Below are 17,095 nucleotides of genomic sequence, written 5' to 3'. Positions count from 1 at the left end.
AGCATACTAACAAAGCAATCATGTCCTCTCGAAATAACATGGCCAAAGAAAGTTATCCCTACAATATCATATAGTTTGGCTATGCTCCATCTTCCCCACACAACGTATTTAAATCATGAACAACCACGGTCTTAGTCAAGCAATTGTTTTCACACTTTTACTTTCTCAAACCTTTTCAACTCTCACACAATACATGAGCGTGAGCCATGGACATAGCACTATAGGTGGAATAGAATATGGTGGAGTTTGTGAGGCAAATTGGAGGAGATGGTCACATCAACTAGATGTATCAACGGGCTATGGAGATGTCCATCTATAGATATCAATGTGAGTGAGTAGGGATTGCCATGCAACGGACGCACTAGAGCTATAGGTGTATGAAAGCTCAAAAAGAAACTAAGTGGGTGTACATCCAACTTGATTGCTCACGAAGACCTAGGGTAATGTGAGGAAGCCAATCATTGGAATATACAAGCCAAGTTTTATAATAAAATTCCCACTAGAATATGAAAGTGACAATATATGAGACTCTCTATCATGACGATCATGGTGCTACTTTGAAGCACAAGTGTGGTAAACGATAGTAGCATTTTCCCTTCTCTCTTTTTCTCTCATTTTTTGTTTGGGCTCTTTGGCCACTTTTTTCTTTTTTTAAGTCCGGAGTCCATCCCAACTTGTGAGTGAATCATATCTTCCGTCCTTTCCTCGCATGGGACAATGCTCTAATAATGATGATCATCACACTTTTATTTACTTACAACTCGATACTTAGAACAAAGATATGACTCTATATGAATGCCTCTGGCAGTGTACCGGGATGTGCAATGACTCATGAGTGACATGTATGAAAGGTAACGGTGGCTTTGCCACAAATACGATGTCAACTACATGATCATGCAAAGTAGTATGACAATGATGATGCGTGTCATAATAAATGGAATGGTGGAAGTTGCATGGCAATATATCTCGGAATGGCTATGGAAATGCCACGATGGGTAGGTATGGTGGCTTTTTGAGGAAGGTATATGGTGGGTTTATGCAGCGGCAAAAATTGCACGACACTAGAGAGGCTAGAAATGGTGGAAGGGTGAGAGTGCGTATATACCATGGACTCACATTAGTCAGAGAGAACTCACATACTTGTTGCGAACGTTTTATTAGTAATCAAAACAAAGTGCTAGATGCATGCTCCTAGGGGAAGGGTTGGTAGGATTTAACCATCGCGTGATCCCGGCCGCCACACAAAGGATGACAATCAATAAAAACATCATGCTCCGACTTCCTAGCATAGCGGTTCAACATACTTGCATGTTACGGAATCACAAACTCTAACACAAGCATTTATACCAATTCATAATTACTCACTAGCATGACTCTAATATCACCATATTTATATCTCAAAACTATATGCAAAGAGTCAAACTTCTTATAGTATTCGATGCACTCTATATGAAAGTTTTTATTATATCCCTCTTGGATGCCCATCATATTAGGACTAGATTCATAACCTAAGAAAATTACCATGATGTTTAAGACTCTCAAAATAATATAAGTGAAGCATGAGAGTTCAACTATTTCTATAAAATAAAACCATTTCAATGCTCTACAAAGATATAAGTGCAGCACTAGAGCAAAAGACAAACTACTCCACAAGATATAAGTGAAGCTCAATGAGTAGTTGAATAATTATTTCGCTATGTGAGGACTCTCCCATCTAATAATTTCAGATCCTAAGTACCTTATTCAAACAAAATAAAATAAAATAAAACTTCAAGTATAGCACGAAACATGTGAAGAAGCAAAAACTTAGGTTCAACCGATACTAACCGATAATTGTTGTAGAAGAAAGGTGGGATGCCAACCGGGGCATCCCCAAGCTTAGACGCTTGAGACTTCTTGAAATACGGATTGGGGGTGACTTGGACATTCCCAAGCTTGAGCTTTTTGTGTCTCCTTAATTCCTCTCATATGACGGTTTCCGAAATCTTAAAAACTTCATCCACACAAAACTCAATCAAGAACTCGTGAGATAGGTTAGTATAAATCAATGCAAAACTTTATCATCCTCTACTGTAGAAAATCACTAAAATCATTATTTGACATTGCATACTAAATGCCTCTGCATATTTAATACTCCCATCCTCAAATGGAATCATTAAACAAGCAAACATATGCGAACAATGCAAACATAACATCAATCTACCTAAATAGAACAATCTGTGAAGAATGCAGCAAGATCCATACTTATTTAACTCCACAAAATCTGAAAATCTTACATGCTGTAGAGAATTTATGAGATCATACTGTGTGCAAATTTCAAGTTATTCTGACATGCAGAAAATTCTAGGGAATTTTTGCACTGCAAGCAAACTTTCTGTTTTGCAACAGCAACTCCTAAACTTGCAAATTAAGCATGGTAAAGGCTATCCTTGACATTTTTATTGAACTAAATGATGCAAAGCATTAATACAAATCAGCAACCAAGTACTAATACAAGAAAATGACGCTCCAAGCAAAACACATATCATATGGTGAATAAAAGTATAGCCCCAAGTAAAGTTACCGATGGATTGAAGACAAAATAGGGGATGCCTTCCCATTGCATCCCCAAGCTTAGGCTTTTTGGTATCCTTGAATATGGCTTGGTATGCGTTGGTCATCCGCAAACATAGGATCTTGCCACTCCTTGTTCCTTTGTCCATCCGAACTTCACCCAAAACTTGAAAACTTCACAACACAAAACTTAACGGAACTTCGTGAGATGGGTAAGTATAATGAAGACAAATCTTTCATTTTGGTACTGTCAAGACAAGATTCATAAATATTCCCACACAATGCCTACTATATATTATCATTTAGACAATTTATATTACTCAATATAATCTATGGAAACACCAAAACAAGCAAACTATGCATTGAAAACAAAATCTGTCAAAAACATAATAGTCTGTAATGATCTGAAGGATAACCATACTTCTGCACTTCCAAAAATTATGTTTTTTTTTGAAAATTAAGGCAATTTTAATATCAATCAGCACCAAAAAGAATCAACCTATAAGCATTCTCTGGATAGAAATTCGAAATGATTTCGTGAGCGCAAAGTTTCTATCTTTTTCAGCATGATCAAACAATTATCACCCAAACTAATCACAAAGGCTTACTTGGCAGTTTCTTGAAACTAAGGCAATAAAACATAATTAATTCAGTAGCTTAATCATGTGAATACACAAAAATAGTAAGGATACATATTGGGTAATCTCCCAACAAGCATTTTTCTTTTATGCCTTTCAAGCTAGGCATGATGATTTCAATGATGCTCACATAAAAGATAAGGATTGAAACATAATGGAAGCATCATGGAGCATATGACTAGCACATTTAAGTATAGCCCACTTCCTATGCATAGGGGTTTTGTGATCAAACAATTTATTGGAGCAAGAATCAACTAGCATAGGAAGATAAAACAAACATGACCTCAAAAGTTTCAACACATGGAGAGGAAGCTTGATATTATTGCAATATGTAGAAGCATATGATCCTCTCTCATAATAATTTTCAGTAGCATCATGAATGAATTCAACAATATAACTAGCACCTAAAGCTATATTTTCATGATCTACAAGCATAGAAATTTTACTACTCTCCACATAAGGAAATTTATTCTCATCAATAGTAGAGGGAGTATCGTAAAAGACTTGAACACTACGAATTGTTTCCCCATTAAAAGAGTAATGTTCAGTAAGAGGGTACTCATAATTGTGACAAGTTTATTATCATTCTTCTTTATAGCATAGGTATGATCACAATAATCATCATAGATAGGGGGCATGCTTTCATCATAATAATTTTGATCATTCAAAGTGGGTGAACTAAAAAGATCATCTTCATCAAACATAGCATCCCCAAGCTTTTGGCTTTGCATATCATTAGCATCATGGGTATTCAAAGAATTCATACTAACAACATCGCAATCATGCTCATCATTCACATATTTTATGCCAAGCATTCTATGTAATTCTTCTTTTAGCACTTGAGCACAATTTTCATTTCCATCATTTTCACGAAAGACATTAAAAAGATGAAGCATATGAGGTAACCTTAATTCCATTTTTTAGTAGTTTTGTATTAATAAACTAAACTAGTGATAAAACAAGAAACTAAAAGATTCAATTGCAGGATCTAAAGATATACCTTCAAGCGCTAACCTCCCCGGCAACAACGCCAGAAAAGAGCTTTATGTCTACTACGCAACCTTCTCCTTGTAGATGTTGTTGGGCCTCCAAGTGCAGAGGTTTGTAGGATAGTAGAAATTTTCCCTCAAGTGGGTGACCTAAGGTTTATCAATCCGTGGGAGGCGTAGGATGAAGATGGTCTCTCTCAAGCAACCCTGTAACCAAATAACAAAGAGTCTCTTGTGTCCCCAACACACCCAATACAATGGTAAATGGTATAGATGCACTAGTTCGACGAAGAGATGGTGATAAAAGTGCAATATGGATACTATATATAGGTTTTTGTAAACTGAAATTATAAAAACAACAAGGTAATTAATAATAAAAGTGAGCACGAACGGTATTGCAATGTGTGGAAACAAGGCCTAGGGTTCATACTTTCACTAGTGAAGTTCTCTCAACAATGATAACATAATTGGATCATATAACTAGCCCTCAACGTGCAACAAAGAGTCACTCCAGAGTTACTAATATCAGAGAACAAATGAAGAGATTATTATCGGGTACGAAACCACTACAAAGTTATTCTTTCTGATCGGTCTATTCAAGAGTTTGTAGTAAAATAACACGAAGCTATGCTTTCCGTTCAAATCTATCCTAGAGTTCGTACTAGAATAACACCTTAGGACACACATGAACCAAGACCCTAATGTCACCTAGATAGTCCATTGTCACCTCAAGTATCCGTGGGATGATTATATGATATGCATCACACAATCTCAGAATCGTCTATTCAACCAACACATAGAACTTCAAAGAGTGCCCCAAAGTTTCTACCGGAGAGTCAAAACGTGTGCCAACCCATATGCATAGGTTCCCGATTTCACGAAACCCACAAGTTGATCACCAAAACATACATCAAGTACTCACATGAATATCCCATTGTCACAACAGATAGACACGTGCAATACATACATCAAGTGTTCTTAAACACTCAATCCGATAAGATAACTTCAAAGGGGAAACTCAATTCATTACAAGAAGGGAGAGGGGGGAAAACATCATAGGATCCAACTATAGTAGCAAAGCTCGTGGTACATCGAGATCATGACATCTCAAGAACACGAGAGAGAGAGAGAGAGATCAAACACATAGCTACTGGTACATACCCTTAGCCCCGAGGGAGGACTACTTCCTCCTCATCATGGAGATCATCAGGATGATGAATATGATCACCAAAGATGGATTCCCCCTCCGGCAGGGTGCCGGAATGGGCTCCCGATTGGTTTTTGGTGGCTACAAAGGTTTGCGGCGGCGGAACTCCCGATCTAGGTTTATTTCTGGAGGTTTTTATATTTATAAGACTAGCTAGCATCGAGAACAATTCAGGGGGACCCATGAGGGAGTCACGAGCCCCCCAGGCGCGCCCAGGGGGGGGGGGGGGTGGGCATGTCTCCCTGGCTCGTGGCTTCCTCGGGACTCCTCTCCGGTATCTTTTTCTTCTCGTATTTTTGATATTTTCCATAAAAAATCACGGCGAAAGTTTTATTCCGTTTGGACTTCGTTTGATATTCCTATCTGAAAAGGTCAAAAGCAAGGAAAAAATAGGAACTGGCACTGGGTTCTAGGTCAATAGGTTGCTCCCAAAAATAATATAAAATAGTATATTCATGCATAATAAAACATCCAAAGTTGATAATATAATAGCATGGAACGATCAAAAATTATAGATACGTTGGAGACGTATCACGCGACGATGTGGAGACGGAGCAGAGCGAGAACAAGCATGGAGACAAGGCGGAATCTTCTATGTTTGTCGAAGCTCCGGTCGAGACTCGTTCCAAGGCGCGCCAGGACCCTGGAGTCCGTGCAGGAGCCCCAAAAACTCCGTTGATGGCGAAGCCGAGTCCGTCAGCAATGCCAACTTGCATCTCCAAACGGGGTCAGAGCGAGCCTGAGGCGCTGCCGGAGCAGGCCGCCAAGCAGCCCAAGATCACAAGCTCCAAACCTTGTAAGGTCGTTCTATCGCGCATCAAGGTCGTAGTGCATGTGGCTTCGATGTAAGTACTTTCACGGAGAGGTTCATCCTAATTTGAGCAACGTCTTCCAGGTGATGATTGGGTTTTTGTTGTTTCTGTTGTAGGCCTGATACTTCAACCGCTTCACTGGATCCCAAGACCTCTAACTTTGATGTCGCTTCTCCTAAAGGTAACCCTTGAGCTTTTCCAGTGATTCATCCGAAATTGAGGCTATGGATATACAAGTGGCCTTTTGACTGTCTTGTGAACATGTGTAGAGCCGCGGGACATGATTGAACTCGACGCCAACGTACCCTTTGTAGTTCGAGAAGTGCTGAAGCAGGCTTCGACTCCCAGCTGAGTGCGCATCAAAGCCAAGACTCCCGTGGAGAAGGATGCCGCCTCAATTGGGGCGTCACTCCGACTGTATCCATTGACCACTTCGTCATCTGTCCCCAAGGATCGCAACATCTTCTACCTCCACCATACCCCGGAGGACCAGGTGGGGAGCGCAAGGAAGCCTTGGCTCGGGTGGACATGATGGTTGGGCGATTGAAGGAGGTGTACGATGTGAGTGAAGCCGTGGCTAAGAAAATTCGGGTAAGTCCTTTACGTACGCATTTGATTCTGAATCTGTTCCTGAGTAGGCATCCTGAGTGGGCATGCTGAGAGGCACACCCACTGGGTGTTTTCTTTCAGTGGGAGCGTGCTGAGGGCACCCACTGGGTGTAGTCCCCAAGGCTACCGTCGACTGGGGCAGTATGTGTTAGTCTTATTTTATTTGTATGTTCAGCAGAGTCGAGTATGGTGTGGATCCCTTATCTTTCTTCGATCTTTCCAGTGGGGTGCGCTGAGCGCATGCACTTGGTGTAGTCCCTGAGGCTACAGTCGACTCGAGTAATCGGCAGTAGCCTCAATTTCTTTGTTTTGAATTATAGAGGCCGGTCGGGTGCGGATCCCTTATCCTCTATCATTACAGTGGGGGCACGTTGAGCGCACCCACTGCATGTAGTCCCCGAGGCTACCGTCGACTATGGTAGTCGGCGGTAGTCTTAGATCTGCGATACTTTGTTATACCTTACTTGTATTAGTTGATGCAGACTGATTGTGGACGCGTGGCCCATGATGACGCCATGGAGAAAGAGTTGAGGAACTTCGACTGATCCTTGATGCGGAAAAATCCAAGAACAAGCGACTGGAGCAGGAAAAGGAACAACTCAAGGTATGTTCTCGCCATCCGACTCATTCTCCCTTACACTAATGAAATTCAGAAATTTGCCGTCTGCCAAGGCGGACGGCAAAGGGGGCAACCACGGACGGCAAAGGCTTTGCCGTCTGCCCCCTCATGGCAAAGTAGACGGTAAAAAAAACCGGTGAAGAGGCTCTTTGCCGTCTGCTTTCACAAAGCGGACGGCAAAGAATCTTTGCCATGAGGGGGCATACGGCAAAATAAGTGGGACGACATATATTGCAACGTCCCCGTTAAGTGTTAACGGGAGGCCTCCTCTCTTTGCCGTATGCCTCCTCCCCTTTGCCATGTGGGGGCAGACGGCAAAGAGGGGAGAGAGGGGGGGCAGATTCTCTCTTTGCCGTCTGCCTCCCCCCCTTTGCCATGTGGGGGAAGACGGCAAAGAGGGGAGAGAGAGGGGCAGATTCTCTCTTTGCCGTCTGCCTCCTCCCCTTTGCCATGTGGGGACAGACGGCAAAGAGGGGAGAGAGAGGGGGCAGATTCTCTCTTTGCCGTCTGCCTCCTCCCCTTTGCCATGTGGGGGCAGACGGCAGAGAGGGGAGAGAGAGGGGGCAGATTCCCCCTTTGCCATGTGCCTCCCCCCCTTTGCCATGTGGGGGCAGACGGCAAAGAGGGGAGAGAGAGGGGGCAGATTCTCCCTTTGCCATGTGCCTCCCCCCTTTGCCATGTGTTGGCAGACGGCAAAGAGGGGAACCAGCCCCTTTTTTATTTATTTTTTGTTATATCCAGCATTTTTAACAATAATCAGGATATATATATATATATATATTTGACATAAATAAATTTCTTTCCGTACTCATAACCATATTAAAATAACTCTCATCCATAGTGCATACATATTATGGAAATTACATCCGTACCAAACCATATATTACACCAGTTTCATCCACGTGCATACAAAGTTTCATATATTCATATACTACAATAGTTTCAATACAACCCATGGTACAAGAAATCATCTTCAAGCATTCCATCAACCAAGCTTCCCGTGAAGTGAAGGTAATCTGCAAAATGACAAATAAGAAAGTTAGAAAAATAATACTAGATGAAGTAGTGTATATATAGGTTATTTCAGAGAGAAATTAGCTAAGTATAGACCATTTAGGAGCTAACTAAGCTAATTATGTAATTTAGGTGGAACCCTAGCTAACTATAGGAGAAGAGAAAGAGAAGAAGAAGTAAAAGAAGGAGGAGGAGGAGGAGAAGGAGAAGGAAGAGGAGAAGAAGAAGAAAAAGGAGGAGGAGGAGGAGGAGGAGGAGAAGGAGAAGGAAGAGGAGAAGAAGAAGAAGGAGAAGAAGGAGAAGAAGAAGGAGAAGAAGTAGAAGAAGAAGGAGAAGAAGAAGGAGAAGGAGCGGGAGACGGATTCATCGTCGCTATCTACTTCAATGTTCTGGGGTGAAGTAGAGCGGTTCTTGAAACGTTTCTTGGACATACGTGTTTCTTCGAAGAATTCTCCTTCATATGTGTCTGGGTTAATGTGAGGTTCGTAATCCTCTTCATTGAGGGTAGGTGGTCTAAAATGTGGTGGCACTTCATAAACGACATCCCAACCTTTGAGATTTGGATCAGTTTGGCAGGCCCACGGTAGATAGAAAATCTGTGTCGCCTGTTGAGCCGTAATATAGACATCGGGAACATCTAAGTGGGTGTTTTGGTTGATTTCGACTAGTCCTATATGTTCATGAGTCCTTCTAGTCTCCCTCGGCTCCAACCAATAACATTTGAACACTACGACGGTCGGTGGGTTTTCACCATAGAATAGAAGTTCATAAATTGATTCAACCCTTCCATAATACTCGGTGTCTCCTTCGCCGATAGCAGAGACAGAACAATTTGTAGTCTTTAGGTCGGGCATAGATAGCTCTTTGCCAAAGGTACGAAAGTGATACCCGTTGATGTTGTATTTGTCAAATGAACGGACCTTATAGTCAAAACCATTAGCGACTTGTCTCAACTCGGCGTCCATAGACTCTGCATCAGCCTACAAGTTTAATACGAAAGAATGGATGCATTAGCCGCAAATTAGACCAATAAGTCAAATGGGCCCTTAATGGTAATTAATTACCCTTTGTTTGAACCAAGAGATGAAACCAGGATAGTCGCCTCCATGCTTTGCGAGAAGCTCATACTCTTCGACGGAATCCTTTTCGATGACCGCTCCATCCGAGAATTCGGCGACATATTGACTATATCAAATATCCGGGAATAAGACTCGTTCAAAGCAATTAGAAGTTGCGGAACAATAAATTACCGAGAACTTACCTGATGTACGGCCGCACTTCTGTTAGGTTGGTGAAGATATACAATGAAATGGTCCGCCATTCTTCGACATCCAACGATTTCCCTTTCGATGCACCGGATGGTGCGAGCTTACCTTTGAATAGGCTGAGGTTGGATCGAACTTTTTCTCGATCGCCATCATTGTACCGAGGCTTTGGGTTATGCAAATGATGATTTTTGGCTTCATAGTGTGCTGTCACAAAGTTTGCCGCCTCCTCAGTAATGAATGCCTCGGCCATCGACGCTTCAATTCTACGTTTATTTTTACACTTAGCTCGAAGCGTCTTCTGCATCCTCTCAGTTGAGTAGCACCATCGATTTTGAACGGGCCCCCCCATTCTTGCCTCGGTCGGGAGATGCAAAATCAAATGTTGCATTGGATTAAAGAAGCCCGGTGGAAAGATCTTTTCTAATTTGCAGACCAACTCCGGCGCCAACTCTTCCATTTCATCTAGCACGCCAGGCGATAGTTCTTTCGCACAAAGAGAACGGAAGAAATAGCTCAGCTCTGCCAGTACTAGCCATTCATCCTCAGGAATAAAGCCACGCAACATCACCGCATTACACGCTCAATCCATATGTGCCAATCATGACTCTTGAGCCCAAATATTTTCAATTTCTCAAGACTCGCTCCCCTCTTTAGATTCGCAGCATACCCATCGGGGAACATCAACCGCATTTTCACCCACAATAGCATTTCCCTCATAGCTGGCCTTTCAAGATTGAACCATGCCTTTGGCTTCGCTATGCTTTGCTTTCCTTTCCGTTGTCGCAAGTTTTGCAACGGTCTATCACATAGAGCCTTCAGGTCGATTCTAGCCTTAGGATTATCTTTTGACTTCCCCTCTATGCCGAACAATTTTACCAAAAATGGCCTCCACAATATTCTTTTCAGTGTGCATCACGTCAATGTTGTGTGGGGAAAGGAGGTCTTTGAAGTAAGGGAGATCCCATAAGCATGACTTGTGAGTCCAGGCGTGTTCTGTATTATACCCTTTGAAGTATCCTGGACGCAAAGGATCGGGCTCGAGAGCGTTTAACTGATCAAGGGTCTGTTGGCCTGTCAATGCAGCTGGTGCAGTGTTTTTGACAACTCTACCTTTGATGAAATTCTTCTTGTCTTTTCTGCACTTATGGTCAGGATCCAGGAATTGTCTATGCATGTCGAAGCAAGAATACTTGCGACCAGCCTGGAGCGAACGGAACTGAAGAGCTGCCTTGCATGTGGTGCACGGGAACCTTCCATGCACACACCAGCCAGCGAATAGCGCAAACGCCGGATAATCATGCGTCGAGTACATGTACCACACATGCATTTTGAAATTTGTTTTGGTAGCCGCGTCGTAGGTCTTGATCCCATTATCCCAGGCTTCTTGCAACTCATCCTTAAGCGGCTGCATGTACACATTCATATTCTTCCCCGAAGAGTTGGGCCCTGGAATTATCAACGTCAGGAAAATGATCTTTCTTTTCATAATCTCTCCGGGTGGCAAATTTAGTGGAATGACAAATACAGGCCAACAACTGTATTGTGCTGCCGTCATACCATACCCATTGAACCCATCCGTGCTGATGGCAACTCTAGGTTGCCTTGGATCTTCCGATTTATCCTTATGTAATGCATCGAAGTGCCTCCACGCAAAACCATCTGAAGTGTGTACCAGCATCTTGTTCCCATCCGCATCTAGTTCGGTTCTTTTGCCCAATTTGTGCCATGTCATCTGTCTGGCCGTCTCTTCGACCATGAAAAGACGTTGAAGTCTTGGTACGATTGGCAGATATCGAAGAACACTAATGGGGATTTTGGTCTGATTCTTCTCACCCATGCCGTTGTCTACCACAATATACCTGGAAGAATTGCAAATGGGGCAATAGTTCAAGGCCGCATACTCAAGCCTAAATAAGGCACATCCATTCTCACAGGCATGTATCTTCTCATAGGGCATCTTAAGTACACGGAGGATTTTCTCTGACTGGTACAGGTTTGCAGGCAGTACATGGCCTTTGGGTCGAAAGCGTCCAAATATCGTCATCATCGCGTCGTAGCATTCTCTGCCTAGGTTGAATTGAGCCTTCAGAGCCATTACTTGCGCGATGGCATCCAGCTGACAAAGCTCAGTCTGCTCGTGGAGAGGACGTTTTGAAGACTCCAGCATTTCATAGAAGGCCTTTGCAGATTCCTCCATCTCATCGTCCGAATCACGAGCATCATCAAAGTCTTGCACCATGTCTTCAATCCCGGTACCATGCTCGTCGGTGCGACGACGAATCACCTCAGCTCTGGCACGTTGGTCAGACTCACCATGAAAAGTCCACACCGTATAATTAGGCGTAAAACCCCACTTCTGTAGGTGTTTACCCATTTCAAACTCTGTCTGCTTTTTCCAGTTGTCGTAGTTGGGACAGGGGCACCATGTTTTATGCTGGCCATTTGCAAATGCGGCTGTCACAAACCCCCTGGTTTTTGTTAACCATTCATGGGTCATGTCTTTCTGACTAGGGTGACTAGTGTACATCCAAGCACGATCACTCATGTTGCCTAGCTACCTATGGGGGCACAAGAAATAAATATATAATTCATCATCTATATTCATACGCTAATCAAGTTTGTCAGTTTTATTACGTCCATGCAACCTACACGCTAATAGGTAAAGATAGGTCCTAATCCCACCCGAGTATGTGTAGACTGGGTTCGTTTTCCCATGCTCTGCTCCAGATGCGACGCAGAATTTCGACAGCACCTCCCCGCTGTTCTCCTGATACACGTCTCGGCAATAAGCAGAGAGGATGTGTACCTGGAGAACAACAGGGGAGGCACTGACGAAATTCCGCATCGGATCCGGAGCACAGCATACGGGAAAACAAACCCAATCTACACATACTCGGGCTGTCCATGGATAATGTTGGACAATTCGAAAGGATGGCGGTTATAAATATGCAAAGAAATGCATATTTATAGATGTCGCCCTTTCGAATGGGAGACGCATACTGGTCACGCATACTCATGATTGAAGAAACCTATAGCTAGCAAGTTTCATTGGCACGAAGACCGGGACAGAGCAAATTAAGGGGGTAGGAGGAGAAGTCATTTGTGCTCACCAACAAACGCAAGGGCGGAGCTCGTCCAACGCACGTGGAGGTCGTCGAACAACTGCACATTGAAATTCACCCGATCAACACAAATACGATGTTTTTATAATTAACATAACTATATGACCTAACTCATAACTATGTGGGTCAGTGTCATCGGGGGTCGAAGGTCACTGGCGTCGGGGATTGGGGTCTTTTCGGTCAACAAGAGGCCGAAGAGGTGTCGGGGGTCGGGGGTTGGGGGTCAGTGGCGTCAGGGGTCGGGGTAGGGGGTCGGGGGTCGAGGGTGAGTGTTGTCGGGGGTCGGGGGTCAGTGGCGTCGGGGGTCGGGGTAGGGGGTCGGGGGTCGAGGGTGAGTGTTGTCGGGGGTCGGGGGTCGAGGGTCGAGGGTCAGTGGCGTCGGGCATCGGGGTAGGGGGTCGGGGGTCGGGGGTCGGGGGTCGGGGGTCGAGGGTCGGGGGTCGGGGGTCGGGGGTCGGGGGTCGGGGGTCAGTGGCGTCGGGGGTCGGGGTAGGGGGTCGGGGGTCGAGGGTGAGTGTTGTCGGGGGTCGGGCGTCGGGGATCGGGGGTCAGTGGCGTCGGGGGTCGGGGTAGGGGGTCGGGGGTCGAGGGTGAGTGTTGTCGGGGGTAGGGGGTCGGGGGTCGAGGGTGAGTGTTGTCGAGGGAGGTTGCCAAATAGATGGCCTGGTCATGCGGATAGCAGTCATCCGGTGCTTTGGCATTGATAGTAATTGTAAATCCCTCAGGAAGGAATTGACAAAATTATGGATCTGCATGGGGCTTTCATATATACCTTCATGAATCGCTTTACGCCTTGATTTCCAGATAGCCCAAAGAGTTACTATCATGCGCGCAAACTCCTCTTGTGACAACTTCTCATGCATTGTAAAGACCCAAGGTTTAGCATTGAAATTCAGATTTTCACACATGAGCTCCACCGTGTCCTCAAACGACAAAGACCAAAAGCACCTGGCAGTAGTGCAGTTGATTAATGCATGTTTCCATCTGTCCTCTGCCAAACAGAAAGAACAAGCTGGGGTGGATGACATATGACGATGGCGTAGCATATCTGAAGTTGGAACTGTCTCCTTGCACAATCTGCAGACAATATTTTTAGCTTCGATGACACATTGATACTCCACCGGGGTACCCATGCTTTATTCTCAATCTCAGCCGCTGATGAGCTCCCAATACTCGCCAAATAGTTTTCCCTATGAGTTTTAACCTTGTAACCTGGGGCGCCGCCTCCTCCTCCGACGTGTGTGTCTCTTCCTTGGGTTCCTCCCCCATCTCCTCCCCCTCCTTAAAATCCACCTCCAATTCCATAGGTAGCCCCGCAACCCTTTGGATTCGGACCAGCTCTAGGAGGAAGAGAAAGTGTTGGACCGTGTAATGCCAGCGGCGTGGTGGCATGGCTGACGGGCTCGGAGAGGGAAGTGCTCGGGTGGTGACGGAGAGAGGGAGGAGGCAGATGTGCTAGGCTGGGGGGCGTCGGACGACTTAAATAGCCGGCCCCGACTCCGAAGCGGCGCCACGCTGCGTTGACACTGCGCTGAAGGTCGAGGCGCCTGTTGGACCGCCGAGTTTCCCGACGAGTCCGCGTGGGGCCAAGCTGTCAGTCCGACGTGACGGGCGTGCCCGGGCTCCCCTATATCCGCCCCATATTTGAATGAAATGGGGGGTGTCCGTCAACCCGGACGTTGGAGAACGGTTTGAGAGGCCCGTCTTGGTTGATTTTTTATGACCGGACAATGATTAGATGGTCTACTCATTCGTTTAAGGAGGATTTGAAGGATCCGTCTGTTGATGCTCTTAGTGTGATTAAGAACGAAGATGATCTCTTCGACTCATTCGTAACCTTGTATTTGCATAATTTCTATAACAACATTGTGCCATTCTACATATTCAAAGGTGTCACCTCCTTTATTTTGTATCATTTATTCAAAGAGAATAGATATTAGCATGAGAATATTTTCTTTGTGTAGGTATGATGTGTCATGTGTCCAAGAATTACTACCAAATTGATGGTAAATAGCAGTACGAACTCATTTTTTTCATTTTCTCCTATACAGAATAATCTCACCGTTTTTACAAGGAAATAATCTCACCGTTTTTGCTGGCTGCTCCGGCTAGGCGGCGGAGGAGGGTGCGGGCGATGGAGGGGGGTGGCGACGAGGCTCCAGGGCGTCCGGGGCGAGGAGGAGCGTTAGGGGGGCTGCTCGTGCTCCTGACGGCGTGGCCGGATCAGGGGAGAGGTTCGGCCTGCAGGGGGAGCCGATGGGGAGGGGAGCCGATGGGGAGGGGGGGTGGCGACGGTGGGGAGGGCGGGGAGGCGCCGGCCGGTGGGGGAGGAGGTGGCGACGGTGGGGAGGGCGGGGAGGGCGGGGAGGCGCCGGCCGGTGTGGAGGGCGGGGAGGCGCCGGCCGGTGGGGAGGGCTGGGAGGCGACGGCCCATGGGCACAAGGGAGGGAGCGTGCGGGAGGAGGGCGACGAGCAGGTGGGTTTTTTTTTAAACAACGAGGTGGGGTTGGAGCGTTAGTGGGCAGCCGGGGGTAGATATCTTTGCCGTCCGCCGTGCTCCAAGGCAGACGACAAAGGGGATTTAGGCGGACGGCAAAGACACGGCGGTTGGAGCGTTAGTGGGCAGCCGGGGGTTGATTTCTTTGCCGTCCGCCATGCTTCAAGGCAGACGGCAAAGGGGCTTTTGGCGGACGGCAAAGACACTGCCGATGGCAAATTTAATGGTTACAACTGCGATTTTCTTTGCCGTCTGCCTGGGCCATCTTTGTCGTCCGCTAGCGGACGGCAAAGAAGCGACTCATGGCAAAGCGCTTCTTTGCCATCTGTCAGATCTTTGCCATCTATTTTCTGGTAGCTTACGGCAAAGAGCTTCTTTGCCATCAGCCAGCGGACGGCAAAGACCAGGCAGACGGCAAATTCTCTGATTCCAGTAGTGTTAGGTTATATTTTTTATCCGACTGCGGCTGTCTTGTGATATCGCCTTTGTGAGAGGCTGAAGAATTCCATTTCTCTCGTTACCATGAAGGATGCGTGATACGTCCCAAACATATCTATAATTTCTGCTTGTTCCATGATCTTTTGGATGACATTGTTATATGTTTTGCTACACTTTCATATCTTTGTACACATATTTTGACTAACCTACTAACTCAGTGCACCCAGTGCCATTTTCTGTCTGCTGATGTCTTTTTTGCAGGGACTTTTACCCAAATTTCCAGATCCCAAAAAATCATGAGAAAAATATATAAAAATCAGCGTGACGGAAGCTTCCAGAGCACCAAACATGGGCCAGAGGGGAGACAAGGGCTGCCCAGGCGGCCTCCCTGCGCGGCTGGCCCCTGCCCGCGCCCACAGGTTGCCTGGGTGGGCCCCACCTCCTCATACACCATCCTTTGGCTTATATATACCCCTCCGATCGGAAACCCTCGAGGCATATCCAGAATCGCAAATTTCTCCATCGTTTCGCCCCCGCACCGCTTCCAAGATCGGGACCGTTAGGAGACCTCTTCCCGGCACCCTGTCGGAGGGAGGATTGACCTCCGGGAGCTTCTCCACCGCCATGGATGCTTCCCCGACGTGCCGTGAGTAGTCCTCCTTGGACGATGAGTCCATGACCAGTAGCTATGTGATGTCTTCTCTCTAATCTTGTGCTTCAATGATTAGACCTTGTGAGTTGCCCTACATGATCGAGGCACCTATGTAATTTTCCTGCTATTGCTATGCTCGGTTTGTTGGGATCTGATGGATTCTGAGATTATGTTCAAATTGTGATGAGTTATATATTTGATTATCCTTTTATATTATGTTCTTAGTGATTCATGCATGTTCTCCATTGCTCTTTATTGCTTTGGTCGAGTAGTAGATTGTAACTCCAAGAGGGAGCGTTATGCATGATTGTGGGTTCATGCCCCTTGATGTCTATCTTGAGTGACAGAAAAATGAGACTAGGGGATGTGATGTTGCCACCAGGGAGAAAACAACGGTGCTTGTGACCGCGGTTGCAAGTATTGTTTACCTTACGCAAAGTTCGTTAATGCAGTTGTCCGTTGCTTTGAGTTTACACTTTGGGTGGGGCTGACAACTTAATACCAGCAAGATGTTCTAGTTAGATATCTCAAGGTGGATGATTAGTAAGTAGATGCTGATGAATAAACGATCTACTTGTCTTGGCGTACAACCCATTACTATTGAGCCTCTAACTTTCAAGTAGCATAATTAGTATTGTGGTGCGTTTATAATTCTATCAATTCCCCAGCTGTAATTT

Source organism: Hordeum vulgare, chromosome 5H (genome assembly GCF_904849725.1).
Source record: "Hordeum vulgare subsp. vulgare chromosome 5H, MorexV3_pseudomolecules_assembly, whole genome shotgun sequence".
NCBI lineage: Eukaryota > Viridiplantae > Streptophyta > Magnoliopsida > Poales > Poaceae > Hordeum > Hordeum vulgare.
The sequence above is the reverse complement of the archived record's forward strand: the minus strand, read 5'-3'. Positions refer to the sequence as shown.